General features: G+C 39.1%; 1 protein-coding gene across 6 annotated transcripts in view; it reads right to left on the bottom strand.

Moving 5' to 3' along the window:
- Positions 1-27,955, bottom strand: part of ARHGAP28 (Rho GTPase activating protein 28) — a 135,766-nt gene that overhangs the window by 70,317 nt on the left and 37,494 nt on the right. The window contains exons 1-2 of one of the 6 annotated variants that reach the window (XM_059706592.1): positions 24,267-24,466; positions 15,403-15,493 (exon numbers count right to left, since the gene is read on the bottom strand). The exons of 3 other annotated variants lie outside the window; for them this stretch is intronic. The gene's annotated coding sequence lies outside the window, so the exon portion shown is untranslated. Of the gene's footprint in view, positions 1-15,402; positions 15,494-24,266; positions 24,467-27,955 lie in introns of those variants that run through there. 2 more of the 6 variants (XM_059706593.1, XM_059706591.1) reach the window with 2 other exon arrangements.

The raw sequence follows: 27,955 nt of genomic DNA, 5'->3' as shown, positions 1-27,955 counted from the left end.
CCTAAATAAATAGAGATATGTAACTTGTTCATGGATTGGAAGATTCAACACTTCAAAATATCAATCTCAAAAATTCAATTCTCTCCATTCTGATCTATAGATTTAATGTGATCCTAATAAAAAGCCCAGCAAGCTTTCTTTCTAGAAGCTGACAAGTTTTCTAAAGTTCATATGGAAATACAAAGAACCTAGAACATCCAAAACAAATATGAAAGAAAAAGAAAATCATAATATATATCTAAATTCAAGACTTATTTATAAAGCTACAGGAGAAAGCAATACAGCAATGTTATCAAATAGATACATGAATCAATGAAATAAAATACAGACCAAAAATATATCCACACGTATGTTGTCAACTGGTTTTTAACAACGGTGCAAAGGCAATTCAGTGAGGAAATAATAATTTTTTCAAAGATAGTGTTGGAACAACTGACTTTCAATATGCAGAAATAATAATAATAAATAAACTTCAGACCACATACAAAAACTAACTGAAAATGGATCACAGATCTAAATGTAAAACCTAAAATCTCTTAAAACTTCTAGAAGAAAACAGGAGAAAATTTTTATGACCTTGGGTTAGGTGAAGATTTCAAAGATAAGACACAAAAGTCATGATCCTTAAAGTAAAACATTTATAAAATGGATTTAAAACCTGCTCTTCAAAGACACCATTAAAAGAATGAAAACAAGTCATACTGCAAATCATGTATCTGATTAGGCACTTGTATATGGAATATTTTAATAATTTTCAAAATTCGATAATAATGAAACCTGGTTTTTTTAAATGGACTAAATATTTGAACACTTCACCAAAGAATAAAATTGATTGGGAAAAAAAGAGGTGAAGTATAAACTAAGAATGAAAGTAAGTACCACTTACTCTAAGATACTATCCCTGTTCTTACCACATAAAAATAATCTGCCAACGTATGCCATTTACCATCATGTATTACAAGGACTTGAAGATATGACTCACCTCAACTATTCAATTTTAAACTACCTGATATTAGAAATTACAAGATTTATTTTGACATCTCTCAGACTATCATTGATCCTGGCATGATGCCTGCTTCATATGAGTAAATACTAAATGCATAAGGATGAATAATGGTCAGTATAGATAGATCCTTTCTTTCCTTTTTTTAAAATATATTTTTATTAATGTCAGAGAGGAAGGAAGAGAGAGACAGAAACATCAATGATGAGAGAGAATCATTGATTGGCTGCCTCCTGCACGCCCCCTACTGGGGATCAAGCCCGAAACCCAAGCATGTGCCCTTGACCAGACTTGAACCTGAGACCCTTTAGTCCACAGGCCGACACTCTATCCACTGAGCCAAACCAGCTAGGGCGATAAAACCTTTCTTAAGTGACTTTGTATCAAAAAACATGTTTCAGAAAATGATTTTATAGGTTTAATAATTTTATAATTTCTTTTTAATGTGTTGTAGAAAAATCTGAATTTTATTAAACAAAATAAAAATCTATCTTCTTCCTCCTTCCAAATTTAATGATTTTCCTTTAAATGCAAGTTTTCACTAAAAGAAAACACTCTCTCTCTCACACACACACAACAACAACAACAACAAAACAAAATAAAACCCAACAACTTGTTTTTAAAAACCTGAAGTTAATAACTGTTCTCTAATTTCCTTTCTCTCACAGACCTCCAAATTGTGGAAACTGGTTCCAGGCAGTGCCAGCTCCAAAAAGATAACAAAGGTATGCTATTTTGGAAAAGAAAAGGAAACAGAAGACTAGAGAGAGGGAGAGAGGGAGGGGGAAGAAATACCACATAATCTTTTATGGAAATCCAAAGTCCTTAAGTTGTATGCACTGTCCCAGAGACAACTGCCTGGGCGTCTGGCCTCAGACAGCACTCGGAAGCAAGGGAGACAGATGCCTGGCGAGGAGAGCATCCGGAAGGCAGGGATCTGTGAGTTGACAGCCATCTTTTATTTTCCTTTTCTCAGAGTGACACAGAACAAACTCCAAAAAGCATCAAAGTGATTTAGGCTATTTTCCATTTCTAAAATCTTGTTTCAGGTGGGGCACATGGCCATCTTCCACAAAGGACAGATTTTGAAAGTGGATACATCTTGCCACCAAAAGTTAACCTTGCACACACCTGAAGGGTAGCAAACCAGCAGGCGGAGACCAATCAGGCACCCAAAGCCTATTTATTTCCAAAAAATATTTATTGACCATAAACACATAAAAAATTTTCCCCTCTGATGAGCTCTTAAGTCTGCCTAGATATACCTTATCTTAAGGCCATCATCAATTTCCAGAACTCTCTACCAACCAACCACCCTGGCTAATGTTTGTTTCTCATTTTCCATGCGCTATTTAATTAAAACTTTTATATTACTTTTGAATGAAATATAAAATCACAGAAGTGTGTGTGTGAGAGTGTGTGTGTGTGTGTGTGTGTGTGTGTGTGTGTGTGTGCGCATGCGCGTGTGAAAAGGAGAAGGAAATACAAATAGGCATTTTACCCACAGGGGACTATGACCCTTTTATTTCCAAAGGTCTGGTAGACTTTTGTTAAATAAGTACACTTGGCAATATCATTATTTATAAGACCTATAGGATGTTGTAATGAGGTATTTTTGGAAAAAGAAAACTGAGTTGAACTTAACAGAATTCAGGGGGGGGGGAGGAGAGAGAGAGAGAGAGAGAGAGAGAGAGAGAGAGGGGGGGGGGAGAGAGAGAGAGAGAGAGAGAGAGAGAGAGAGAGAGAGAGAGAGAGATATTAATTTTAAAAAGAGTTCAGTGACTTGGTTACCCACTGAATTTCTTTGCCTGCATGAACACCTAACTTTTTCTGAAGAAATGACTAACATGTTGAATATAAACTGTTGTATTCAAATAACTAGATACTGATTTAGGATAAAGAAGAGCTGAGTACCTTTGAAGGCAAAGGGCAAGAAGCTTTTTGAAAAGGAGAGACTGATTTGGGGGTATGGAGTATGGGGGTACCAAGCAGGGCTGCCAAGAGAGTGGGAAGGTAGAGGTTCGAACTTCGCAGAAGTCCTGTTTTACCAGTCAGGGATAAAGAGAGAAAAGGTGAAGATTTGTAATGGAGAAAAGCAAGCCCCATGTGCTCTTGATATTCCCTTAAAAAATGCAGCCCTGGTCGGTGTTTCTCAGTGGTCAGAGCATCAGCCTGTGCACCAAAGGGTGGCAGGTTCGATTCCCAGTCAAAGGCATGTACCTGGATTGCAGGTTCCATCCCGGTCTGGTTGGGGCATATGCGGGAGGCAACCAATCGATGTGTCTCTCTGAAATTGATGCCTCTCTCTCTCCCTTACACTCTCTAAAAATCCATGAAAAAAAATCCTTGGGTGAGGATTAACAACAACAACAAAATGTAGATATGCATGTGTGTGCATCCTCTGTTACCATCTACTGAGACCTGCCCAGTGAGTCCTGTCCACAAGACCTGCTGGCTGTCTACTAGGGCTTGCTGCTCTTGGTGGGTGCCTGGACATTTCTACGAGTTATTAAATATCTCTAACATCACCCTGGCATGCTGTATATGGTTTATTAAGCATTTCTATCCTTCCATTTACCAGACTGTCCAAGTATAGGAAAAGCCTATAGGCCTTAGATATAACAATCTGGCTTTGCTACCTGCCATAATTTAAATTTAGACTCCAAGGCAGCCCATGAAGTGTAATGGTATAACTTTACTTGGCTATGTGTTTTCAAACCTTCCTTAGGATGTCCCAGGCTGTGGCCTGGATACCACATGTGCTTAGGGTGGTCCAACCTCTAAATATCTGGTCACCCTTTTTGTAAATGGAAACTAGGCCCCCCAATGCCTCCTTTTACCTTTAGGGCTGGGCTATTCCAAGCTAGCCCAGTAAGAAGGTGGCATGTGACCTGGAGCTGGGGTCAGTGAACTACCGTGGACAAATCCAGTCTGCATTGGCTTTTTGAAAAGTTGGTTTTACTGACATAGAGCCGCTTCCACTTGTGTAAGTACAGCCCACAGGTGCATTCATGCTGCAGCGGCAGAGCTGGATAGATGTAACCGATCCCATGAGCCACAAAGCAGAAAGTACGTACATGCCTTGTACAGGAAGTTTGCTGACTCCTGGCCCACAGAAAAGAACGAGGGAGTGGGCTGCTGCTGTGTGCCTACCTAGGACACGTCTAGAAAAATCCACTCCCTCCAGATCAAGGGGACACACTGTTTCCTGAGGAGCCATGGCTGTTAGAACAACAGCCTCCCCATTTTTCCACCAGGACCACTAAGAAGCTCTAAGATTCGACCGTCCTTGCTGGACCGCGGGAAGAATGGAGGCTCATTCAGAACTTGCTCATGCTGTTTTCATACCCCGAGCCTGAATCTTTGTATAAAGGTCACTCCTCCAGAGAGAACAATGCTCTGAGTTCCACTCCCAAGCTTAGAAAATTAGCCTTTAAAAAAAAAAAAATTTGCAGGAGAACACTAACGGCAATCTGTAAAAATAAAAGTTCAGTGTTTCAGTTGACTTCTCCAGAAGGTTTAACAGTATTTAATCTGCCTTCATGCACCTAGGAAAAACTGTAACTGAAAAATTAAATTGATCATGTGATTTTTTAAATTCCAAGGTTCAAGATTTGTTGTGGGAACAAAAAGCAGGATCTGAAATAAAGGCTTTAGACCCTTTAGTAAATCTAAACAATGTACAAGAAAAACGGAAAGCCACTGGGAATTTTTAATATCACAAGTGAAGAAGACAATGCACTTTAAAAATAAACGTATTGGAGCATAGCTATGTCCTGGGAGGCACAGAACAGCAATAGACAGGAAACGACCAAGTTCCCCCTGCAGGGACTGGTCAGGTCCCAGACCCCTCTGCAACTCACGGGAATGTTGCCCCATTTTCCTATTGCATGCCAAAGATCAATGAGCTGATTTTAAAAAGTGACAATTTCTCTAATATTTCTGAAGTCAGGATGAAACATTAATGAAAAACCACTGCAATTCACTTACTGCATTGTGAAGGAAAAAATGGATTCAGACAAAACTAGTTAGACTATTTGCCGGGAGCCGGTCCATGCTTGCTGTTTCAAGGGACCTGGCATATATGGCATACTGTTCTTAATATGTTTGCTCACCTTCTTGGCACTATGTGTTTTAACCAAGGTCTCTGAGAAAGGTTGTTTTCCCCAGGTAGGGATTTTCCCCTGAAGTTAGGGAGGGAATAAAACCCCTCAACTAAGTGCCAGGCGGGTAATTAATCCCTTTAACTACGAACAATCATGCTTAAACTACATAATCTTTTCTCCCTGGAATGGAGATAAGAAACGCCCTAACCTTTGTAATAGAGATTGATAGGATTGAATCAACTGGTATAAATACAGTTGTAACAAGACAGAAACACTCAGAACTTAGAACAGAATCAAGAAGACAGAATCTACTCGGAGCCTAGAGACAGAGCCTAGCGGGAGAACATGGCAAGGGATCCTGGACTGAACCTGACTACAGAGATTGGCAGGAGAACCTGACTGGAACCTGGACACTGAACCTGACTGGAGAGCCTGGACAGAACCTGGCTGGAGAACCTAGCGAGGGAACATGGCTACAGAACCTCACTGGAAATCCGAAGCAGAACCTCTCTGGAGATCCGGGCTAGAGATCCTGGCTAGGCTGCTGATCAACTGAACACTGTCTCCGTGTCCTTCCTTCTTCTCCGACTCCGTCTACGCCTTTGGGAACGCCTGGACCCGCTGGGGTTGGACCCCGGCAACTATTACGAACCTGAGTAAGTGGGGAGGATCAGAGGGAGTTAGGGGAAGATGTTTATCATGTGGAGGGAGATATGCCGCAGAAAACACAGAACCAACTTGGCAGCTATTTTAAGCACAATTTTCTGTGTATCTATTTTACAATGCCATAAATCTGGAATTGCACATCATACACATTCTCTCAAAGGAAATATTATTGAGCACTGAGTGGGGAAACAATTTAATAGTGTTTATCTGATATTCCTATTTTCCCTAACTGAAAATGAGTAAAGAGTCAATATTAATTTTATCATTGTACAGAATTTACAAAGTATAACCTCTCTCTCCCCTTCATATCCATTGAATGAATGATCGAACAGAGCCTTGAGCAAGTAATCCAACATACTCTCATATTGATGAATGATTTGGGGTGTAAAATTTTCCATTTATATTGTGAATTATATTTTCTGATATCCTTCTTGATTACCCTTAACGTTCATTTGGAAGCCAATATACATCCCTCACGGTTGAAAACAAACAAACCTATCATCTTTTAAATGCCACTGCCAAGAAACAAATACTGTGTTTTACAATTCTCAATATGACTTCACGTGGAACTGAGGTGGGAGAAGAAAGGAGAGTAGGAAAGGACATTTAAACAGTTTCCTAAAAATCACTGCAATTCCTTATTCTCTTTCACTGACAACATAACCTTCAGAGGTCTATATTTAATTTTCTTCCAGACCTTTCTATCTATTCCAAATGTGTTCATTTCTTTTGGGCATGGGAAAATACAAAGAAGGAAAAATAAACATTATATATATATATATATATATATATATATATATATATATATATATATATAGAGAGAGAGAGAGAGAGAGAGAGAGAGAGAGAGAGCATATCCATGAACTGAATACCTAAAATAATAGTTAAAGAAATATTGGAGGAGCAACCTTCCTCATTTGTCCTAATTTTGAGTATAAGAAACCTTATCTACTCTTACATACCAAGGTGTTCCATGGTAATCATGATCCATAATAACTATGGACCTTATATTTTATAGCATTTTAGATTTATCAGGCCTCATAACTATTTTAAGTGGTAAGAAATGGAAGATCCAGGTGTTAACTAACTTGCCCACGGTCACATGACTTAAAGTGGAATAGTCTTTTGGGCAGAAATGTAGAGATTTTTTGTATCCAAATAGTCAGTATAAATACCACACAAATCACCCAGACTAACTAAGGTGTTTCTTTCAAGATCCTCTTTATGTCCTACTAAATGTTTAAAATAACAAGTTATAATTGGGTGATTATGAACATCAGCCTGGATGCAGCTGTAAAAGGAACGGACTTTGCTTATATGTGGGCTGGAAACTGGCTAGATTAGAGCCATTGCTAAGGGGACCTGCCATACTTATGTCTAATGAATTAACCTAAGAATGTATAGTCGAAAGAGGAAGGAAGGGATTGCAAAAATATTTTAAAAACAGTGGAAAAACTCTATCATCTGATTAGAAAGGGAGAAACAGAGATCACAGAGATCACAATTATTACACCATTACGTTAGCCCCCTTCACTTCTTGTTTAGCTGAGCTCTAAAGACTAAAGGACCCCAAGGAGGGGTGTTTGACACTGAACCCATGCCTCTCTCATGGACTGTGTCACTCTACAGGGAGTGCTCTGGAATGCTGTGGGAGAGCTCTTTGATTGTTGGGACAATTAGGGGCCTTGCTGGAATTTAATTGGCAGGGCCAGGAATGCTAAGAGTCCTACACTGCAGTGGACCGTCCTGTGCCAAGAAAGGATTGTCCAGTGTCACACCTGATTTTCAAATACCCTGGTGGACAGTCACCACAGGTGAGAGACCTGTTTATAAGTTTCGGAACTTAGAGCCTGATTGACCCTAACTTTAATAGAAAGTATTTTTTATGTACAGAATTTTCCAGCAACACTAATATAATGTAAGTTGAGAGAAAACTATGCTTTGTTTTGTGCAAATATTTGCCATTCTGGAAATTCAGGTCACGTGCAGCAATACTGCAATACAGATCGTATGGACCAGACTCTATTGGCAGCATCCCATTCATGTAATTCTGCACAGCAGAGCAACCATCGGCCTCCTTCATCCTGTCATCTTCTTTACTCATTTCCCAGAGTTTACATATGGAGATACTTATTCTCTATACTTTCATTTTATTTTTTCACTTATGTTAGCTTAAAGCTGGGGCATTATATTGATTTTTTTAACTGTGTGCATTGGTAGGTTATACTCTCTATACATTTTATTTGGGATGGTAAAGGAGACAATGTGTCTGGCAGGACTGAGAGCCAGGGCTGTGGACCATTCTTTCTTTTTCTGGATAATCTCTCACTCATGGCCTAGGTACTAGTAACTATGCTATCTCCTGGTTTTCCTGAACACTTTTTCTTCATCTATTTCATGTACCCAACTCTTAAAAGCAGCAGTGTCCCCCATAGTTTCATCCCCACCTAAGTTTAATCCTCACAGGAGGATATTTTTCCATTTATTTTTAGAAAGAGTGGAAGGGCGGGGGAGAGACAGAGAGAGACTTCGATGTGAGAGAGATAAATCTATTCTTACTGATTTATCTCTCCCTCTTACTTCTTGGACTTTGACTAATACTTATTGGCCAAATTGCCCCCACCTCTTTTGCTGAATTTCACTCCACATTTTCATTTGTCACTGTATAGTAGTTAGACATCCTACCAGTGCAGTATCTCAAATGAAGCAAGTCCAAAACAGAACACATTATCTTCCATGCAAAGTCTGCTCCACCTGTTTATTTTATTTTCTTGGTTAGTGATGATATAATTTAACAAGTCTGACAAATTAGAAAACTTAAATCATTTTAGATTAATTCATCAGTTTTTACTTTACCAAAGCAATTGTTCACCACATCCAACCAAACTATCCTATATCTTGAGTATTTCTAAAATCTATCTAAAGCACAAATGTTTACACTTTTTCTGAAATATAACACAACAGTATTGAAATCTTAATATTAAGTGTGGTTTAACTCATTAATTTTACTTAAGCTATACAGCCTATGAAAAGCATCATTTTAGACAATTTTAGGCACAAAGATGTTAAATATAAGATTTTTATGAAAACTTGGAAACAACCAACTAAGGGAAAAGTTTGGTATTTTTACTGTGCATCCATACAAAAAGCCATTAAATTTGCTAATGGAGTGTCTTTATAATAATAACTGCTTTTCATAGTGTTAAATTGAAACATCAAGATTTAAAATTATCTTAACCATATGAAATGTGCAGGAGAAAATAACTAGAATGAAGCATTATTGGTGGTTATCTTATAGATTATTTGTATTTTCCTCTTAGTATTTTTTTTTCTCCCAGACTTTCCACAGTGCTCATGGTTTTCCTACAAATAATTAGTTTAAGTCCTTTTCAGGTCTTGTCAATCATGCCTGTACCACAGGTCAGCCTCCAAAAGCACTTTCCTTGCTTCCTGCATCCTTTCCCTTCATTCCTCCTCCATGCTGCTATGGGTGAATTTTTTAAATTGTAGATGTTTATGGAGTTCCCTTTTTACTGGCTCCCTACCATGCAAAGGCCAAGCAGCACACACGTCAGCATACCATAGAAAGGTCAGACAACTTCTCTCCCAAGTCTGTTTTTTCAGCCTCATCCCCTGCAATTTCTCACCAACAGAGAGACCTTGCCACCTTTGCCTGAACAAGCCATGGACTGTGGCATGTTCTGGAAGGCAGTTTTCTTTGATAGGAATGTCCTTTCCACGCTTTGCTGCCAGATAAAGTCACATATTTATCCTTAAGACTCAATTCAAATGCCATAGCCTCTCTGAAGCATTTGCTGACAAAGTTAGGAGCCACTTACACTCTCCTCCCAAACATTGTTGTGGATACTCTCATGTTTATCTCTTGATATAAGAGAGCTATAGCCACTAGAACTCCTCTCCTTGGGAAAATACTGTATCTTAGTAATTGTTTGTGTGTTTTTTTAATCCTCACCGGAGGATATTTTTCCATTTATTTTTAGAGAAAGTGGAAGGGAGGGAGAGAGACAGAGAGAGAGAAACATCAATGTGAAAGAGACACATCGATTGGTTGCCTCTACCCCATGCCCCGACCAGGGCCAGGGATCAAGCCTGCAATGGAGGTACGTGTTCTTGACCAGAATCAAACCTGGGATTCTTCAGTTCAAAGGTTGACACTATCCACTGAACCAAACTGGCTAGGGTGTATCTTAGTAATCTTTGTATCCCAAGCCCTGATACAAAATTGGACACACAACAGGCACCAAGAAAGTAGCTGATGAACCACTAAATTAATGTCTGTGGCCAAAACCTGTAGAAAGAAAGCCAGCAAGCACCTTGGATACCCATTTGGTGGGCAGAAACTGAAGTTCTGCTAAAGTTTCTGATCTACACAGAAGGCAGAAGGAGCCAAAATGTATTGAAAGAAGCAGAACTACTCAAATTAAAGAGGAATGATAGTTGGATTAAGCAGTGATTGACAACTGTTGGGAATTGTTTTAAAAAGGTGACTTACACTTTTACATTAAAAAAACCAAACTCATGTGGCCCAGCCAGTGTGGCTCAGTGGTTGAGCATCAACCTATGAACCAGGAAGTCACAGTTCAATTCCCAGTCAGGGCACATGCCTGGGTTTGAGGGCTCCATCCCTAGTGTGGGGCTTGCAGAAGACAGCCAATCAATGATTCTCTCTCATCATTAATGTTTCTATCACTCTCTCCCTTCCACTCTGAAATCAATAAAAATATATTTTTTAAAAAATCTCTTGTACCTATGTATTTAAAATACAGGAGTCTTTGAGAATTGTGCTTAACACTTTTCCCCCTACTCTGGGGTCATGGGCTCCATTTCCAGACTCTTAAAAGTTTAATAAGAGTGACATGTTTAAAGAAATGATTAAGAATTCTTAGCAAACTTTCTATGTCTTTAACAAAAATTCAAATTATATTTAACAAAAAACAAAAGCTAAAAATAATACCCAATGTTGGATGACACAAGTAAACAGCATACATTTCTGAAGAGGAATTTGTTAGTGGGTATAGATAACATTATAATGATCATATCATTTGACTCAAGAACTCTGAGTCAAATGGACCACATTCTAGGTCAACTGAACCAGAATCCCAGGGGCTGGAGCCCAGATATCAAGCATTTTTTGAGAAAATGTGAACTAGTGGTTCCCACTATTGAGAACCACTAACATACATGAAAACAGTTTTCCCCAATTGTCGACCATCTCCTTGGAAGGAAACCTGTATCTTCATAATTATCTTCATTGTTAATCCCATTCTTAAAAAGAGAAAGCAAATGAAATATTCTTATTATCAAAGAAAGGTAAATAACACAGTGTAGTTTAAAGAACTGTCTTCAGTCAGGGATGCTGGTTTTTATGTTAGTTGATTTTTTCCCTACTTTGAAAATACATTTTCAACATAAAATTTAAATTTCAATAAATGATCACACTGAACATTTTGATGTTTTTAGGCCAAAGGAAAAAAAAAGCCTAGAGAATAAAAAATTTTATAGGAAACAGATGTAAAAAGAAAATTTGCTACTTTAGGGATATTTCCCCCCATAGCATCATTTTAATAGCTTTGTTGGGCAGTTCTTGCAGTGGGAAAAATGTGTTTAATCCCTTTAATCAAATTTTAAATGGTACAATCTTAACTCATTTTTTCAGGGATTCACTTAATAGTGATGGTGATTTCAGACAACTAAGAGAAGTGTGTGGTCAGTCATCCTAACACAGCCTCCTGGCAGGCATGTACTGATGAGAAGGTCACAGAGGGAGAACTGTGGGGACACGGGGTTCCGACCCTTCCTTCCTGAGGGCTCCTTTTCTCCTTCGGGTTCTCACATCTTTACTCTCATTGCAGCCAGTTTAGCCTGACTTGGGTATATACCTGCCCCTTTTAAACTGGCATAGTTAAGAAAATCTTCTTAAATTTTTTTATATAACAGGATACTTTTTCCAATTATTTACTAAGAATTAAAGAAAGAAGAGGAAAATAAAATAGTTAAAAATGGGAAATTTATAATACATAAACTTGTGATCAATAGTGGCTAATAGTGCAATTTGGCTAGTATAGATTAACAACTCTGGAATTTATCTTGGTCATTGGATATCAAAATGCTGTTTGTTACACTGACTTTTTCTGCTCTTTTTAAAGATAAGTGCCTTACTCTCAATTCCAACCTCACCCACAGTAAGACTTCTTATTTCAAACATTGTGCATCTTCTAGGGGAGTATTTTTGAAAAATGTTTAACCTCAATCCATATAAAGCAATATAATTTATATATCTATCTAGTACACACGTATGTCATACTTGGAACAAATACAAACTGCATGAGTCTCATTATACATGTACTATGATGTATTTCCTCTTCTATTCCATTTCTTCAAATGCTAACAGTGGCCTCATAAATTGATTTGATAGCCTACTACCGAATAGTAGTAGCAGATTTCCATCGTAGGCTAGTACTGAAGGTACAGGGAAGCTCAATATAGATCATGGGCACAATAATGATCCTTTCTCAGTTTTAGCAATGTAACTCTGCTTCTTTGGAATTCCAGCACCTTCTGGTTGATTCAGTCACTTAGCATACAGTAAGGACTATGACATAACAGGGGTGTAAGAATAACTGAGCCACAATCAAGGCATTAACTGTCAGTATCCACAGAAGTTAATCCAAGTTCTAGCTGCTTGCAAGCAGAGGAAGCAGAGAGGATGGAGCCAGGTGCTGGTCCAAGGTCCCGTCTGGATCAAGAAGAAAGAGCTGAAGCACCAGAATCCAGAATGATGAAGGTATCTTTTCTCTCTCACTCAGTTCTAGTGCCAGGAAGAGGTAGCAAAAATATATATATACTTATTGTTGAGAGTATTACAGATGTCCCATGTTTCCCCACTGATAAAGAATACATTTTGAGTGATACATTTAGTTCTCTTGAATGATGAATAAATGAAGTAATCAATATTCAGAGCCCTAAGCCAATATTTGTGTTTTTTTAATTCATAATGGTATAAAAAATTGTCCTCACATTTTGCTTGGGTAATTTAAAATCTGTGTTATTTCATTTACATGAATTATAAAGAGTCTTGAATGGGAATGTTGATTACAGGTGACAAATGATGGGGACCTAATTGGGAACTCCTATGAGAACCTTTATAAAGGGGGATTTAGATTCTTTAACAAGCCATGAAACTAATTCCAAGGCCAGCTTCTGAGGTAATCAGGTGATTGTTTTCTCCATGGATTTCCTTTTGAAAAAAATCAGCTTCTTAATTTCTTTAGGGCTCTGGCTGTTCAGCATCTGTCTCAATACAAACAACTCTGACGCCACCGCTCCTGGGAGACAGACTGCTATTTGTCAAATGTGACATTAGGATGAAGTTTGAGGATTCAGGATTACAATCAGATATCTTTACTCAAGATTTGCAGATGTGACTAAAATGAGAAAACACTCCTTTCACGGGATTTTACAGAGGGATTTCCTCACATTCATTAAGCAAAGTAACTAATTTTGATAACTTTGGCCTTTGTTTCCATTCTCCCTCCCCCCACCACCCAAGTCCCTCTACTCCTCAGAGACCTAGCCTTTCCCCAGGATAACCAGCAACCTGCGAGGCAGCAGAGGAGAGCAGCCTGAACCTGACTGATAGTCACATAGTCCCAGCCTCTGGCAGGGTAAAGACAACATCTTGACCTAAGTTATGTTTCAGCTCTAGAGCCCTAAGGTGGGCTACTTTCCCATTAGAGCAGTGATGGAGAACCTTTTGAGCTCGGCGTGCCAGCATTTTGAAAAACCCTAACTTAACTCTGGTGCCGTGTCACATATAGAAATTTTTTGAAATTTGCAACCATAGCAAAACAAAGACTTATATTTTTGATATTTATTTTATATATTTAAATGCCATTTAACAAAGAAAAACCAACCAAAAAAATGAGTTCGCGTGTCACCTCTGACATGCATGTCATAGGTTCGCCATCACTGCATTAGAGCTAACAGAGAAGTCGGGGTAGGGGAGCTGAATCCAAAACACAGTCCCCCCTGACTGCCCCTATAGAGGCACTGACTTAAAGCAACAACATGGAATAAAAGGAGAGGGATGAAGGGGAAGATCCTGAATATTCCTGATTTTTAACCAAGAGCAATTTAGAAAGCACTAAATTGGATGAAGCAGACTGGCTGTGGCTGTGACTAGATTAAGTTTTTCTGCTGTCTGTCAGAAATAGGGAATTAGAATATAAATGTATTGACAGAAATAAAAAAATTATATTCTGTGACTGTGAAATCCATGTGCATTACAAGACTGATTGATTTTTCTCAGTTTCCACTGATTAAATGTTATATGTGAATATTCAGTTAAGCCTAAATTCTATCCAGAAACAGCAGCCCCATGGTCTGCCATCTGCAAAGAAGCTGATTCTGATTGGCCATCTGGCCTTGACCTGGTCTTACCCGAGGTCAGAGCTGGAATGGCCTCATAGGTCCAGCCCAGACTCCACGATGGGCAGTCCTGCCTGGAAGCACCTGAGCCTATCCAGGTCCTTCGTCCGGCCTAAGAGGTGAAATGTGCAGCCAAGCCCTGCTCACATGCATGACAAAACCACCGTCATGTGTCAATGTCACAAGCAGAACCTGATCCTTCTGCTCACCTCCTTCCTAATGTCTTGTTGCATCCTCACATTTCCCCTGAGTTTTCCAAACTAAGTCAGTTCATAAGGCTCTCTCTTACACAAGCTAGGGACTCTCAGGTTCTATGTCAGTGAAGTGTTGGGTTCTCTTCAATTTACTTTTATAGCAGGATGGCTGAATTTCTGCCAGAGGTTTCTCAGAAAGACACACATTGACCAGAGTCATTTCGAAGCAATAAAGAAGAGTTAGAGGCCATTGCACACCTGGGCAAATGAATTTTCACCATTAACTAACACATCTTTTCCTGATCAATGAGAAAGATGTTAAAATGCTGTACAAGATTAGGCAGATGTTTTTACTTTCCATAAGGACTGATGAGCAACTGAATGTGACCTCTGCCTTAGACTAACAGGGCAAATATTCATAAAATGGTTGTTTAGGGGATCTTGGGATACCTATGCCCTGGGAGTTATGTACTGAAACTTTAACTGTAGAATTCGATAAAAGCAACATGGAGACACATTTGATACAAACACATTCTTCATAGTCAGTTTATGAAAACCAAATAGGAGTAATGGTAAAGCCATCTTGCAATATTGTTCTACACAAGGAAATGTGATAAATGTATGCAATTCCTGAAAGGGACAATTTTGCCAGCAATATTATTCAGTGTCTATCAAGTGAATTCCACACCCCCAGTCAGAAGCCCAAAGAGAACAGCTCTGCTTAACTTTGCAGAACTTCCACGTCTAACGCTGCAATTTGGGGGAATTCACCCAACAACATGATGCGGGTTGTTCTATGCGGACACAGTGCACCCCGCAATAAAACCGGGGCTGAGCCACATTTGATTTTTCTAATGGCCCATGAAAAGGCCTGGGCTCTCCCGTCTGCATGACTCCGGGTCATGGACATTAGAAGAAACACGTCTTTAGTACTCAGGCAGTGCTCTTTGAGACCTGGTCTGGAGAACAAAGGAAATGAACATACCAGAATGTCAGCAGATTGCTTCGATGTCCTGACCCCTGCTTAAGCTGCAGAGTTAGGCCAGCGCTCTGCTTACAGATGTGAAGTGGTGACTCTGTAAGAGGAAGGGAGGGATACCCTGAAAAAATAAAGTCTTCCAAATCCATTAGAATGACCTGCTGTGATAGTCCAATATCCTCTAGTATCAGATAATTACTCCCAGTACCAGTTAGCCAGGAACTAGATCTAGGAACTGGATCACATTCAGGGAAGTCAGTTAAACAGATTTCCAGATAGTACAGCACTTACTAGTACAAAGGTATTTAAGACAGAATTGAAGAGAGAAATGGACTCCAGTCAATGTGCATTAATGCTCAGTAATTACATGCAGCATTCCCTAGTGTCCAACATTGGGTAAATATTTGTTGAAAATCCTCAACAATTCTGAAAAGTACTATTTGTACTATCACAATTTATTTTTACAGATAAAGAAACACAAGCTTAAAAAGAAGAATCAATGGCCCGAGGACCTGTAGCGGGTAAGAGGAAGACCAAGGATTGGAGCTCAGGCAGAAGAACCTCAGGCCAGAACTCTTTGCCCTGTAGCATGGGTACTTTCCCTAGGTTACTTGCAGTGCTGTAACTTCTCATGCAATGGATGGACAGCACAGCCAATTTGTAGAGAAGCTTCTGCTCATTACTGAAAGAGAACACCACAGTAGAATCAAAGCACTCATACATTTTAAGGACCTAGGAAGCTGCCAATAAAGTTTCCAAGACATTTCACGAGAAACCTGGAACTTATTAAGGGGTTGTCAATCATGTCATGTGGATTCCAACGCTGGACTAATTTATTTTAAAACTAGAAATGCAACATGCAAACTTTATGGGGGGAAAAAAATCCTAAAGAAAACCTGGGATATCTAACAACCAATTTATGAGTGAGTTATACATATCTCCAGACTATACCAATCCTTAGTCAATTTACAGAGAGCAAACCATTTCCCAGCTTTGGAGTCAATCCTCTGAGAGTGACACTAGTAAAAACAACAGTCAATGGCTCAGCCACTAAGGAAGCTACTCTAAAGGAAAGCTTGTAATCATGTTGACAGAGGCTTGAGAAACACCTAAGTCCAATCCCAGAGTCTTTACTGTACCCATCAGCCTGGAACATAGCTAAAAAGGGTCGTACCTTCAACAATTGTGGCTTTCCTGGGTTTAACCTCTTTCAGTATCTCTCCACTTATGGCACCCCAGCCCCTTGCCATGACCGTATCTATTGCCATGGTTATACTTACAGGCTGAGGATCCACAAATCTTTGGTCTGATTGCTCTTGAGCTCTGACTCTTCAGGATGTCAAATTGCCTTCGGTATGTTCTCCTTCACCTGGAACTCAACATGTCTAAAGCTCAGCCGCTCCTAACTCCTTTTCCCCAACCTCAGGAATGGCGTCATTTAACATTCTGCCATTTTTACTCTTCCCTCTTCATTGCCCTCCATATCGAACAGGTCCATAAATCTGGGCAAGTTTACCTCAGACACATCTCTCAAATCCACCTTTTTTTATTTTGTTGTATGTCCTGCGTACGAATTTATGATATATCTAGGGCATTATACCACCTAACTTGTCTCCCAATATCTTGTCTCCTCCCATTTTAATACTGTTTACATACAATTGAAGAATTATATTGCTAAAACAAAAGTTATATAATGCCATTCTCTTGGTAACAATCAACTAATGTGGCTTCCATAATTGTTGGCAGGATATTCCAAACTCATTAGCTTATATAGGAGTTTCTTTACAACCTGCCTTAGCTTACCATTTCCAATTCATCTCTATCCCCCACTCCAAAGTTTGTTCATAATGATCTAATAATGGATCCCTTAAGTAGGCTACTGATTAGGAGTCAATGGGAACAAGATATTCTAGTGGTTAAGACAGAGGGCTTTTCAATTGCACTGATGTGAAGTGAATTACAGACTTACCTCTTACCAATGTAATAAGCTATGTGTACACTCTAAGACAGATAAATAAGGTTATCATCAGCAATGGTTAAGTGAATGAGTTAACTATTATAATCCTTATCATCAGGTATATATAAAACTATACTTCAATGGAGAGCAAATTTTCAAAGAAGAAACACTGTGCAAATATGTTATTATTACTTAAGCAATGATGTCCTCAAGGCTTTTATTCTTTGGTCTCTAGAGGTTCTTGAAGTGATAATATGGAAAGAAACTGAAATAAGTTTGTAGCAATGAAGAACTATCCTGCTGAGGATTTGATAATACTCACTTTTCTCTACCACTGACTTAGTAATTCATTGATTACAGAATTTCCATATAATAGATCTTACATTTTGCTTTTATTTACTATGAGTTGTATTTCCAAATATACCTGAGTATAGAAATTTTATCTTATACTTCTTGGCATCTCAACACTATATAGCCCAACACAAAATTCTTAGTAGACTATCAATAAATATTAGGTCAGAGTAAGTTATCATGCTAAAGATTGCTAATCCCCGTGGTAAATGCCAAAAATTAAATTCATGAGTTTCTGATGTTGGTGCACCATGATGTTTTTTTCTCCAAGGAAATAAAGATTATACTTCATAAAAGAAAAAAATATTTTACAATTTCTTTTGTTATGCTAAACAAAGCAAAATGCCAATTAGCATGAGCCCATGGACACAGAAGTTAAAATGAAGTTTTGAGCAATTAAGTACTTTAATTATAATGTTGATAAACAGAGTTCATAACATGGAAGCCATTTTTCTCCAGGTTACCTGCACCACTTGACATCAGTAAAGGTGCACAGTGCTTACAAAAATATCAGCTAATATTTGACTGCAAGTGAACAAGTGTGTAAGTCTGGCCTTTAGCTGGAGACCATCTCACAATGCCTCCCTGGGAAAATGTTGTTCCTCTCAAATATTCTGTCTCTATGAATTTATAACTTATGTTTCTTTTTTTTTTTTTTTTTTGCCACTCAGAATGTATGTTTCTTTAGATAGCCATATTTTAAGGATTCAAAAAATCCTGTCCACAAGTTGTTCTGAGCTTCATTAAAATCCACTTATTGGGTATGGGTATAACTAATGATATTAGCAGTAACTATGTGCCAGGCACCATTCTAAGCACTTCACACATACTAACTGGTGGGTATTACTACCTACATTTTACAGATGTGACAACTGAGGTTTAGGGATACAGCCTCGGTTTGCACACAGTCTGTCCATTCCAGGAGCTCTGCTCTCAACCACCATGCCATTCTGCTCACATAAAGTAGAATTCAATAAGTGCTAAGAGTTTTAGACAACTCTTTAGGAACTCAAAGGAAGAAGAAAGTACTTCCTATTAAAGTTCCGGAAAGAACTCAAAGAGAAATTCGTGCAGGGATTCTGATTGGCAGAGATGGAATAGGCATGATAACCTACTAGTCTAATAGATTATTTTGAATTGTAATCCAGAAATCAAGAAGTTTTCCATTGGGAGGACTAACACACTGAAACTCACAGGATGAAACACCAGGAATGAGGATGAAGTTAAGAAACTTCAGCTGCACATGTTTAGGATGATTGCTTCCTGGCACGAGTACAGCTCATGTGAAAAAGATGAAGAGATTTTGGCCAAATGGAAGGTCAGAAGAAGCCAACAGCATTAGACGGATGCCAAGAAAATTAACTGGACCCTAAGTGGCATAGAAGTATATCACATAGCAAGGGGAGGTAATTACCCTAAATGCAGCAGAACTGGAATTCAGCTGTGGGCATCGCATTAAGGAAGGATGCTGACAACCAGGACAGAATTCAGAGCAGACTGGGTGAGGATAGACCATCAAAAAGCCATGCCACATGTGAAAGAAATGCTGAAAGCACTGGAGAAACGTAGAAGGCTCTGAGAAGCATGATCACTGTCTTCAAATATTTCAAGACCCGTCTTAGAAAGAACAATGTGTGCAGAGTCACTCATGATATAAAAATAGAACCAATGGGAGGATAATAGAACAAATAAATAAACTAATATTAATGCCAACTTTGTATTAGCTATGGGGGAGGAGGAATGTTACTGAGGTAAAAGAAGTAATCAATACCCATGGGGCCTACATGCTAGCCAGAGACAAGATAGTGCTTTTAAAAAGAATACTCATCTTTCTGAGTAGGGAGCACATAAATATGAAAGGAAAGATATTGGTAACTAGTCTTTACCAATTTGGAGAAGTCAAAGTTGAGGAAAGTGGTGAGACAGTGTTTTAAGGATAAAAGAGGCTTGGAATTTGAGCTAAACTTTGACAGATGAATCCGTTTGCAAAAGTCACCACCCCAAAGCCAAAACATTCAGTAAACAAAACTGCAAACAGATTACTGAAAATTCTCAGAGAATCCACTTAGGGTTTAAGAATGTACAACAATTCTCTGTAATACACCGCTTCTCAAACCATTCCTAAGAGGTGATGTGACTCCTTGCTCTTCTTTTCTCAAAACAGTACTCCCCGCCACCACCACCCCCGCTACCCCCCCTCCCCCCCCCACACACACAAGCACAGTGACAAGATTTATATATTACTAGGGAAGAGAAATGGGTACTGCTTCTTCAAGACAGTAGGTCAGAAAAGAAGTAAAAATGGTCTGAGAATAGAGGACAAGGGGACCCCATAAATGAGGAGAAACAGCCTCTCTGAATTGTTCAAAGGCTGCCCGATACTTCCACCTAAACCTCAGGAGTTTTCCTATTATCTCCAGACTGAAAAACACAGACAGATAAGAAATTTGTCATTCAGTCAGCATTGTGTGGGGAAAAATGCCCAGGCCTGGGAGTCAAACTTTTACATTCTTGCCCTGCCACTCATCAGCTGTCTAGATTTGGTCAACACATGTAGCCTCATTATGCCTCAGTTTCCTTCTCTGTAAACTGTGGATAGCCACTTCTGCATGGAGTTTTCGTGAAGATTAATGAAACAGTATTCCTAAAATGCTGCAGACGTTCTGTAATTCCACTCCTACCATTACCGCCATAACCTATAGATGTCTAGTGGTAGATGTTTTTTGGGCAGCTCAGATACCTCTGTTCTTTGGAAATTATACCACTTTTTGGAAAAGTTCAAGATGAGTTTATCTAAGATCACTTTCTGATTTCTTCCATTTCATACATTTTAAAGGGATTGCAACTCCTTATTAGTAAGGGATTTCCATGGATTTACCTTTTCGCAAAAAGAGATTATGCTTTAGGGTGTTTTGTTTTGTAAAGAAGAAGAGGTGGAGGTTCTGTGGGGGGATTGAGTGGGAGGAAGGGGGTGGGAGGAAGGAGGCAGAGGAGGTGGGGTGAGAAGGAAGAAGAGGAGGAGCTGCCACTTCTAGAGCCAGATCAAGTGATAAATCCCGTAGCACTTTAACTATAACATACTGGAAGATTCATACCATCTGAATAATCTGAGGTTGGCACAGAATGAAATGAAAGACAATTAATGTTTAATATTCCATTATTTAAAAAGAGTCTTCTGAAGTGAACTTTTTGCCTCCGTTTATTTTTATGTCTAAAGGGCACCCTGTCTTCACTATTCACACAGTTCCTGCAGGTGTCGCACACCAGTGCTGAAAGCGCTTATCAACCAGCTGGGCTCCCCATAACTCCCGCCTTCAGCAGGCAGGACTGGCAGGGGTTATTGCCTCATTCCTCCAGCATTCCTTCTGAGGTTTATGGAAGCCCTATTTGTCATGAGCTCTGCAAATTGTGGAACAAGAAGAAAAACAGGGTGAAATATCTCTGATAACATCTACTAATTCCGGAAGTTTCAGGTGGTTAAGTATACAAGTAACCAAAATGTGATTTTTTAAAATTTTATCTTTAGCCTGGCCAGTGTAGCTCAGTAGTTGAGCATCAACCTATGAACCAAGAGGTCACAGTATGATTCCTGGTCAGGGCACATGCCAGAGTTGCGGGCTCAATCCCTAGTAGAGGAACGTGCAGGAGGCAGCTGATCAGTGATTCTCTCTCATCATTGATGTTTCTCTCTCTCTCTCTCCCTTCCTCTCTGAAATCAATAAAAACATATTTTTAAAAAAATTATCTTCGTTGTTGAAAGTATTACAGATGTCCCCTTTGTTTGGTGTGTTTTTTTCCCATTGACCCTCTCCACCCGCACGCACCCCTCCCAGGCTTTCACCACTCTATTTTGTGAAGCACCAGGTTGGTTTCTTGGAAAGTCTAAACTCGGTTGATCTACAGCTAAGCAGAAAATATTTGCATACCTGGCTCCAATTTTACCATGTATAGTCTTAAGAGAAAGAAAAAAGTTTAAATCTTTATGTTCATTTAATTAAATACATCAAACAAATAGAGAATTACTTCAGTCATAGCTCACAGAGACAAGACTTGTTTACTCTGCTCACTTACAAACCCTGAGTGTGTGGTATCTGAGCTTTGTAAACCCATCATTTATTCATCACTAAAGTCACCTAGCAATGAATGGCCAGCTAATCAGCACTTACCTTGTCCAAACACTCCTCACAGTCGCTTTTCCCCCCTCAAATAATCCACAGACTTCTCTATCACTAAGAAACAATTCCCTTCTCTCCATCCTTCCTTCCTTCTGTTTAGACAAGCACTGGGGGTGTTTGCTCTTGGTGCTATCTTCTCTCTGTGAATGTCTTATCACCAGTCACGCCACACTCAGAGTGCTGCCAGGCCGAGGGCACTTGGGAACTGCTGCCCCGCACGTTTACTACAATAACACAGCACATCTCGACTGAACTGCTTTCACCCTCTGCTTTTGGAAAATCTCCAGGCAGGGTCTGTGTTTACGTCAGCAAGACTGGTTCAAAATACCATCTCCAAGGTTTTAAACAGGCTCTGAAACACATTGTGCACTCGGCGCCGCTGGGGTCAGGAGGCGGCCTTCCAGTAAATCTGCTACTTCGCTTGTCCTTCTACTTATTGCACAGGGGCTCTGATTTCCTTTTAGATCATCTCATAAGCCATTTTGTTATTTTTTCCTAAATATTCTGCCAGAGCCTTGGCTAACAGACCCTTGCATTATTATGCCTGTTGTCTTCAGAATCCCTTATCTGTAAAGGTCCTGCTGATTGAGGTAAGCTAAGCTATGTTCTTTCCATCTGATTTTTTTTTTCTTCAGCTTTAGGATCATAAAGTCTTTTGTTTACATTTTCAGATGTAAACACAAGTCTTATCTTGTTAAACTTGCCTTTGATTAGCACAGTTGCTATTCGATTTAATCCCTTGGTTAGCGTTTAACAAGAGCCTTATAAAAGGTTTTGTAAAAGACTGGACATATACAAAGGGGGCAGGGCAGGGATTATATACAGAACTTTAGGGACCCTCAAAATGAAACTGTAGCATGTGAGGCTTAAAAACAATTTCTAAATATAATGTAAATTCCTTATTACTTACAAGATTTAAAGTTGAAGAAATTCTCCCCATTTGGCAATAATCATCAAGCACATAAATGTTAAATTATTTTCACAAACAAATGAGCACATCGAGATACTGCCACACCTAGACACCATGCTGGAAATTTATATGCTCATCATGGACCTTCGTTTTGCTTACCACCTTCTAAAATCTGAGGTAAAACTCTTATTCTTCTCCCAAACTATACAAAAAAGCAATATTCCATCTAAGAAGGCTTTCTTACCACACGCGAATTTAAAAAGAGGCCAAAACAAACATCACCTTTGATTATAAAATACACTGGTGAAACAATTTTAAAACAATAAAAAGAAACTATAAACACAACTGTAAACTATAACATGATGCTACTTAACAAAGGAGAACCCACAGAACCCTCTAAAGCAAATGATTCTCATCTAATTTAAAGGAAATGAAATTCAAATAAACCACCAAAACCGCCCTTCCTAACATTTCTCATTCCCTCTGAAAGATAACACAAAGGACCTGAACAACAATTCCAAGAAAATAAAGAAGAATGAAGTATTGACAGAGTGGCTGTATGATAACAGTATTCTAAAAGTTAAACATTAGGGGTTAATCGATATTATGGAAACCATTCTGGGAAGAGCAGGCCCTTTGTGTTTCTTGAAGGAGACCCTCTACCTGCTTGCTATTAAACAGACTAATCATGGCTTAGAGAGTACACTCTAACACAGATACCAATTTCTCGGAGAAGGGATATAAGGGAAGAGTAGGCAGAAGCCAGGAAAAAAGCAGAAGAAATGGACAGATTCAAGTCACACAAATCCTCAGGCAGAGTGCTTTTCTGTGGGGTAGGCACATGAGAACTCCTTTCCCACTCACCTGTCTTTTCTAGGACAAGGGCAGCAAACACAACCACTGGGTTGGTGCCCTTTGTCCCAGCACTGAACACAAGAGGAAGCGCTTGGTAGCCTCGCCAGAGACATACATTAATTCCGTTAAAGAGTGGAAGAGCTGGCTTGGGTAATAGAGTCTACCTCAGTAGATGTTTCTAAAAATAGGTAATTATAAGGAAAGACTGAATTAGATAGTTTCAAAGATCCAGCTCAAAAGCAGGAATTGGAATACAAAACTTCTAAGCTATTCTTTTTTATGCATCTATTAAGATCCTATTTTAACCAGTCTCCCCAAATTAGCAAAAGGGTTGATCTATAGTCCTACTATATCTGATCTTGAGAAGTTTACATTCACACCATAACAAAAATCTTCTTTAAAGGTTAAAAAATTACAGTTTACTATCACTTAACAGTATGTACCTACAATCTACTAATAAAACTATAAGCCCCCACCTATGCATTCACTTAAAAACTGATTTATTTAAAAAGCTGTACTATTTGCTCTCTTCTTTTCTCTTAGATAAAAGACAGAAAGACCCAAACTGTCAAAAGAAGTCTGTAGCCGAAGTTATTGATTTAGAAAGTTCTTGGAACCTTACCTCTTTGCAGGTTAAAAGTCTTCAGGGATGATACGCTTAGGGGAGAAGCACAAAACATCTCTGGGACCATGTGTCCTCATGGCCCAGCGGTGGGGAGGCCACCCTCCAGCCCACATTCCCCACCTCACACCACAGAGTGCTGCCTCCACCTCCAGGGCAGGGCAGGGCTGGGCTGGCGGCCTCCTTAAGGGCAGCGGAGTTCCTTCCCCAAGTGCAGAACCAATTCCCACTGCACAGGAGCTATTTAAAGAGGTGGGGCCTGCAGGACAAATGCGGCCTTCGAGCCTTCCTGTTTGTGTCCTCGCTCACATTTCCATCCATTTCCTAAGGAAGACTACAGAGTGTAGTAAGCCTTGAGAAGGCTGAGATTTATGAAAACAGTGTGCAAGGGCAATTTTTAGAAACAGGTCTTCCCTTTCCTTCTTTTCTCCACAAGCAGAGATGAGGCTTTGAAAGTACTTTAAAAGTCAAAAGCAAAAACTATCTGTTGTGGTTTGGTAAAGGTTTTCTACTTCTGAAAGATTTTTAATCTGACATGTACAAAGGAAAAAAAAATTGTGGATCATTAACCCAACATGTATTACATAGTAAAACAGAAAAAAATATATGCGACTTATGGTCAGAGGCAAGGGTTGGATTCAAAAAGCCTCTGCCTTTTACTAGCTTTAATTAAAGAAATTCACTCTGGGCCTCAGTTTCTTTGTCTGAATAAATGGGACTAATAACATGTAATTTAGATGTGTTATGAAATCTGCATTAATAACTGTAAAAGGCCCTATACTGTGCCTTACAGATGTCAGACCATGCTGTTATTACATTGACTTATCTAATTTCCCAGCTGCTGTTAAAGTGTATCAGGCATTAGTAGCTAGATAAAAAGTACAAATACATCTTCTTCTCTGCATTTGTTTGCTTGTGTATTGTCTGACTTCCCCATTGGCACCAAGATTGTAGGAGAGCCAGAGACCTCATTGGTTAGACTGGTTTAACATATTCCCAGTACCAAGAACAGCTCTTGGCATATATTACTATGCAACATGCAATGTTTGGTTAAATAAATGAATAGATAAATGCATAGTTTCAGACAAAATCAAAGTACGATGCTCTACACATAAGTCTGAAATAAATGCGTATTGAATTAGTGAATGAACCACAACTTTTTTTCTATAGAGAAACATCCCAGGAAAATGCAATAATAGAATTTTAAGACAAGTTGGAGCTGTTACCAACATTTGAGATAAATATGACTGTATGTTTTGTTAAATCACCCTGTCAAACATATTATTAAGATGGTTAATGTACACACCTCTTACATCATGAATGTTAGGTACAATATTCAATATAAATTAATTCACTGAAAAAAATTTTAGCTTAGTTTAGAATGGACCTAAAATCATTCCTCAGGCCTATTTCTGTTAAAAATAGAAACTCTTTTCTGGTGCCCTGGAAGTCCTAGCTTGGTGGCAGTGGGATTTGACTTGATAAGGACTCATTGATTTCTTTAAAAGCACTATCCAGACAAGAAGGATAAAGACCTGTGGTCCCTTGTGGTTCTTATGAAACAACTACTAATGTTTAATGTAACATAACATGCCAGGAGAGAGGACAGTCTCCGGGATCTGAAACAGATTTCATTCTGAGCCTTCACATTGTTGTCTGAGTCCAGTTCGGGCCACTCCAGGCCACTAAGGGACCAAACGTCACTATTTGATAGCTGCTCATTAATCTATTATGTGTACAAAAGATAGAGACTTTCGTGGATATTTGTCCACGTCAGCAAATTACCAAGGAGGAAGAATCCTGAATCTTAAAGATCATGTGAAACAGAATTCCCTCTTACTTCTGAGGATTTCTCTTGCTTTGCTCGAGAAAGAGGAACATGCAGCCTCTCTCTTCCTCTCCTCTCAGCCCTCTCTCGGCTCCCACTTTACAGGGAGAACAAGAGCTCTCCTGCTGCAGACCTTTCGCAAGGCTTCAACATGGAGAGAAGACTTAAAGGCGCTCCTCTGAATGAAGTCATTTTAGTTCCAAAGTATGAGGAAGCACTTCATAATCATAAACTATGAAAGTTCTACAGCTTTTGGCTGATGAAAAAGAATCTCTGAAAAACAGAGTGGTGGTCAAATAAAAATAGAATTTACTGCCTAGAGCAAGTATCTATCCTCTATATTTTTCTAAGGTCAAAGTTTCAGACACTGTGAAGATGTTTTTCCGCCACATCCCTTCTCCTTCTCCCAAGCAGTTTCTCTACTGCTGGAGGCATTTTTAACTGAGTAATTAAAGATTCTAAGGAAGTTCTGAAATAGATTTTTGACAGCTTTCAGCAGCAAGGCTTTCTCTCCCCTGACACGTGGCCTCTGGCCTAACAAATGCCATCTGCAGGGAGCTTGTGAGTTCAATTAGAGGGTTATCAGATGTGGCTTAAATGCCTCCCGGAACATGCACATTTGACCCTGGAGCAGGAGGCTGAATTGTGGAAACTGTCATCCAATAGTCAAGCTGCTTCTCCCTCTAATGTAAGAAAGCTTGTAGGCACTCACCCAGAGGCTCCGCTCCGACAGCCTCTCCTGGGGATTCTGAGGAACCTGCCAGCTATTTCCTGGATTAATAGTGGGACTGCCCTGGCTACCAATAGAATTAATCAAGATATCAATGTGTTACTTGGTTAGTAAATAAAAAGATAACTTCAAGTTACTGATTACACAGTCTTCTTGTGCAATTTCTATCATTATTTGAGACCATGTATCTAATTTTAATGACTATTTATCTAATACTATAGATATAATAAACATCGTGCAAGAGGAGAGACGACTTACAGGCAAGACTAAAAGGAGCAAATGTAGAGCACATTATCACAGATCTGCCGTTACTGGGCATGTGCACTGCACAACAGAACAATGATGAATCTCTCCATTTGCCTTACAGGACAGCTGATTTCCTGTCTGCTGACTCTAGTAACTATGCCTTGTTAGAAATAAAATAAGTAAAGCAAAGCTATAATGAAAGATTAATCTTAGTAATAAGAAAGGTCTGTGATAGCAAGTTCATTCTGAGTTTAGTGATATTTCTTTTCCTAAATGAGAAATAAAGGAGATAATATTTCTCCTTCTTCTTCTCCCTTTCAATTTGCTGTGGACAAGGGCTCTTCTAGATGCTTTGAAGACACAAGATGTGTAAATAGTGGGTTCTGATTCTTCATCAATTCATGAACTGGTAAGACAGGTACAGAGATAACTAAAGTACAAAGGTAGTGTGTGGTAAAGGGGGAAGTACAGCCTAATATCAAGAGTGCAGGCACAAAGTGAGAAGGACATAGGCTTAAATTCTGGCTTTGCCACACCCATGCTACATAATCTTGAGCAAATTTCTTAATTCCTCTAAGCCTTGCCTTCCTCATGGGTAAAATAGAAAACATATTAGACCTGCCTCATAGGGAGATGGTGAAAATAAAATGAATTTATGAATGCAAATCCTTAACAGAGTGCCTGGGTTTTGGAAGTCCTCAATAAATGGCATTGATGCAGAAGAAAACTATTAAAAGATAAATCACCATGAACATTCAATGGAGAAAAAAACACACAGTCTAACCATAACTAAAATAAGAGATATACAATTTTCTAGTCAGGAAACTGCCCTCTTAGAATAGTGTGAATGTGCAGACTATCCTTGACTTATATCCCTTAAGTTTG

Source organism: Myotis daubentonii, chromosome 8 (genome assembly GCF_963259705.1).
Source record: "Myotis daubentonii chromosome 8, mMyoDau2.1, whole genome shotgun sequence".
Classification (NCBI taxonomy): Eukaryota; Metazoa; Chordata; class Mammalia; order Chiroptera; family Vespertilionidae; genus Myotis; species Myotis daubentonii.
The sequence above is the reverse complement of the archived record's forward strand: the minus strand, read 5'-3'. Positions and strand labels throughout refer to the sequence as shown.